The sequence below is a fragment of the Poecilia formosa genome, unplaced genomic scaffold (genome assembly GCF_000485575.1).
Source record: "Poecilia formosa unplaced genomic scaffold, Poecilia_formosa-5.1.2 Scaffold893, whole genome shotgun sequence".
In the NCBI taxonomy this organism is placed as follows: domain Eukaryota; kingdom Metazoa; phylum Chordata; class Actinopteri; order Cyprinodontiformes; family Poeciliidae; genus Poecilia; species Poecilia formosa.
In genome coordinates this window covers 59,182-63,882 of record NW_006800832.1, presented here as the reverse complement: position 1 = coordinate 63,882, position 4,701 = coordinate 59,182, and the positions used below count along the sequence as shown (strand labels likewise).

At 32.2% G+C, this 4,701-nt stretch overlaps 1 long non-coding RNA gene across 1 annotated transcript; it reads right to left on the bottom strand.

Annotated features, from left to right (window-relative positions):
- Positions 1–373: 373 nt before the first annotated feature.
- LOC103131987 (uncharacterized) lies at positions 374–3,850 on the bottom strand. The gene is made up of 3 exons (XR_475469.2): positions 3,751–3,850; positions 613–875; positions 374–471 (listed from the first exon to the last, which is right to left on the bottom strand). It is a non-coding gene; the product is annotated as an uncharacterized LOC103131987 (long non-coding RNA).
- Positions 3,851–4,701: the final 851 nt, after the last annotated feature.

The window sequence follows — 4,701 nt, the reverse complement described above, 5'->3', positions numbered from 1 at the left end:
ACAGGCTCATTTTTAAAACCCTGCAACAGTTTTAACTATATCAATATTGCCACTCGGGTCCCACACCAATTTTCAATGTTAGGTTTGCATTACTTTTAAATTGAAAATCATCATAATTAACAGAAATAAAGGCTTTAAAATGTGTTTAATTATTCTATTGGTGACCATTCAAGTGAACTGGTTGCACTTGGAATATATTTATAAGCACCGGAGTATCAGCATAAATGCACATAAAATTTTTCATACTTTGCTTCTACTTCAGAAATAAATGCACTATGTGTTGGTCTACCACCTTAGGGTCCAATAAACATATTCTCTTGATTGGAACATAATTAGTGCAATTATCTGATTCAATGTTTACAGTGTTGACAATGCCGTTTAAATACTCTACCTAGCAGAAGTATGAAAACTGTTGTGTATTTCAGGATTACATCGAGGGATGGCATGGAAGTCCACAACAGAAGATGGAAGCTTAAAAGGAAGAAAAGTCACATTGTTGTTAATCTATCAAGTCAGACAAGCAGCTGTTGATTTATAAATCTTAACGGTAAAGGTAATTTAATTTATATCGCAAATTTTCAACAACAAGTTAATACAAGGTTCTTAAATTACTTTTTGGTAGACATCGTTTTGAAGAGGGTTGGAGCAGAGAATACAGCTGTGTCTAGGGCTCAGGTAAGTCTTCACATCAATCACGTGAGCTCTTTTCCTTTCCAGTTTGACTATATCAAAACCTTGCCCCATCAAGTTGTGTCCTGGTACAAATGGAGCAGCATCACACTCTGTTTGGGTCCCAGTCCGACATGACAGAACAGAAGAGTGAACAAGGAGGACGCTTAGGAGAAGAAGAGCTGAAGTTGAATCGGGCAGCATCGCTGTAGTCAGAAGCAAAGAGATAGAAAAGGAATTAACTGTTTTTTACATAATGCATGGCATTTTTGCTATTTTTATGACTTATTTATATACAACATATAATAAAGTTATATACTTTATTTGAAGGGGTGTGCATAAAACTGACATGACATTGCATAAACATTAAGGAGTCTTCATGAATATTTATGACGGTTGTCATTAAATGTCATTCAGTAAATAATGACACTTTTCATGCAAATTTGACATTATTTAAAATGTCTTTGTAATGGCAACTTGACATTAACCATTTATTTATCAAAAATTTGTAATGTAATAATACACAAAGTTACATAACATTTTAAATTTTGATAGTTAAATATTATGACATATTTATGACAGATGATGATTCTCGATTAATGTCAAGTTGTCATGACTGTCAAAGTGTTACAGGAAGGGTTATGCTAACAAATGCAAAAATAAAGAAATACCTGATCAGAGATACATATGTGAAAATGTACATAAAAGATCAAAAGCTTGTATGAATTAAATGCAGGATTGTTTCAAAAAATATTTAAATGTATTTAATACATGGGTAAATACCTGTTACCACCATTCATTTTAACAGTGTAGCACATAGTTACCCATTGAATTTAGAAGGTCTGGCTGACATAAAATAAATTCAGGATCTGCTGCTAACACAGGACTTTAATCTGAATTGAATACAAGTCAAACTTAATGGTTAAATATTGTTTAAAAATATTGTGAATATTACTTACCTATGTGTTAAATACTTTTAAATATTTATTTAAACAAATACACATTTAATTCATACATGCATTTGAACTTTTATGTACATTTTTATATATGTATGTTTGTTCAGTTATTTTTTATTTTTGCATGTGTTAGCATAAGCTACTATCACATTTTTGAGTTAGAGCATATTTGTTCTTGGGAGCAGCAGTTATTGATGGTGAAACATTAGTAAACAGTTCTCGCCTTTGTGCGATCTTAACATTGTTTTTACTCCCCTTGACATACGGGTCAAAATGACCCGCCCTAACAAAAGCACCACAATAAAGCAGCTTACTTTAACTTGAAATCCAAAATCACTTTTACATAATGGAACAATCTGGTATTTATCAATTTAACTCAATTTAATTAATTTATCATTTATGTTTTTGTTACACAATACAAAAAGACAATCAACAGTATTACATTTTATTTTCTTTTTACCACAAAACAACTGCCATAAGTTTTCTTTTACACAATAAGGGTTTATTATTGTAATTATATAAATGTGAAGTAATTACTTCTGAATTACCCATAGTGAAAGGGATAAAAAGTCAACAATCTGTAACTTTTTTGTCAACCGTTCATTCTTTTATATTTAGAAAGTGAATTATGAAAATACATCTCTCATACAACATTCTTCAACAGAAAATGTTGAAGATGTTCAAAATAAGAACAACTTCAGCATAAGACATTGAACATAAGATATTCAACATCTTATGTAGGACAATATATGTGAACGTAAAACATAGGACCTGTTGGACAGTCAAACATCTACTCACTTTCAGCAAGGAATCAACTAGAGGTACTTTGATTTAGGGTACCTTTATATTCTGTATAGTGAATTTGTTTTTATTATGTCTGATATTGTTTTTTGTTGTGTTTGGGAGCTGGTGTAATGTGAGGGGTTAGCTGCAGGTGCAGGTCAAATACAAGTTCAATTCATACATCAATCCAGTTTATTTGACATGTGTATGGGTGCATATGCGGGTGTGTAGGTGTGTGTTTATGTAATAGAGAAAGTCTGTGTATGACCTTTGGGTGTGTGGGTATAAGTATATATTAGAGAAAGTTTGTGTCTGACCCTTTAACTTTTTTCAAGTGTTTTAATGGTTTCATAATTCTTGGGTCAAAAATGACCCATAAGACAATCTTTGTACCCTAGTGGTCTACAGACCTCATGGAAACATAAACATAAACAAAGTATCACTTTTTCTAATGAATCGTTCAATTTAGGAGAAGTCATAAAATTTCAAGTTAAAAAAGATAGTTTAAGGTATTTTTTTCTACAGCTAAACATGGTAGTGGGTCACTTTTGACCCACAAGACAACATAAAGGCTAGATAACACAAAAAGGCTCAGCCAGTAGATATTTGAGAAAAAACCCCATTGAAGTTCATTCATTAATCTGATTTGATTCCCATTTTATTATCCGATATATTCCTTTTGTCTCAATAGTAGTAATAGGTTACATGCCAATACTTAAAGAAAGACGTTATTCACATAATAATTCAGCTGTAAAGTTTGGCTATTTGGTTAATATATTTTAACCAAATATATTGGTTAATATATAAGTCTAGTTGTCAACTTGTCTAGTTGACAACTAGACTTGTCAACTAGACAAGTTCTAGTCTAGTTGACTAGAACTTGTTAGTAAGTTCTAGTCAACTTACTAACAAGTTGACTAGAAATCAACTTGTTAGTAATAATTCCTTGTGTGAAGAGTTTCTTCATTCCTTCATTAGAGACTGAGCTTGGCTTTATTAATTAATAATAAAATATTACAATTCGTAGTAATTACATAAGCCAAACCTCAAAGCGAGTTCTGATTCCCAAGAATTTTGATGTTCTCTTGTGAGGTTGCTACAAAATCTTTGGTTTCCAGAATTCTGATTCACAGCAATTAATCAACAAATTCAGCTTTGGAGATCCACAGATCTTTGATTTTAGCAAACAGCCACACAGTTCACATTACTGTCTGTGAGAATAAATTCATAAGAAAATTGTCTTCTATAAACATCTTTTTAGAACTCAATAAACACACAATATTTTTAATTGCTGCAGTGAATTCTAAACAAAGGTAATCTTTGCATATCAAAATTTTTTTACCTGTTCCAAAGCAGACGGAAAAGAAGTTGAAACAAGCAATGTCTAAGTGTGCTGAGCTGAAAACTGTGGTTTATAAAGCAGCAGCCCTGGAGAGATAAGGATTCATACAGAACATTGTCTAAAGGTCAGTTGAATGTAGTTACTTTGTTTCTTGTAACTGCCATCAAAATTCTAGTTTTTTTTACTTTTGCAGCATTCTGTATAAAGTATCTATGTGAACGGAACAAACAGTTCTACCGGAACTGCAATGAAGAAAATGTTTAACAGCGAAGCATAAAAATGCATAAAAAACAACTTAAATTTAGCTTCAGTCAATAACGGAACATGGTAAGGATTATTGAAATTTATTTAAGTATTTTAATTCAGTGATTGTGTGGAACTCATGAAACAGACAGAACAGAGTTCTTTAGTTTCAGCAACTAGATCTGACCCACTCTGTGTATTTTTTTTTTAGAATTGTTCTCTCTGGAACAGCCAGCATTGGCGCACAAAACAACTGTTACAAAGTTTCTTCTTCTAGTTACAACTTTACAACTGACGCTACTTCCGGTACAAAAACAGTCACGGAGCACACATCTCTCAACACAAAGCTGAAGTTGGTTTCCAGTTCTAGCTTCCAATAGCTAAAAGGCAATTCCACCAAATTTTTCACTACCTTCCGCATCTTTAATCATCTCTAGTTTAAAAACTACTACACTTAGACACTTCAAACTTGGACTTGATTATTCTCCTCTTCAAGCTGGATATTTAAAACTATATTTGGGTTTTGTGAAACATTTTTCTGATTTGTGAAAACTCAATCAAGTTCGATTTTCACCATTTTTTGCATCTCTTTTATACTAGAACTGCTCTAATTAAAAACCGACCAGACCTAGACGCTTCAAATCTGGACTCGATTATTCTCCTCTTCAAGAAGAATATTTATAACCATGTTTGTGATTTGTGAAACTT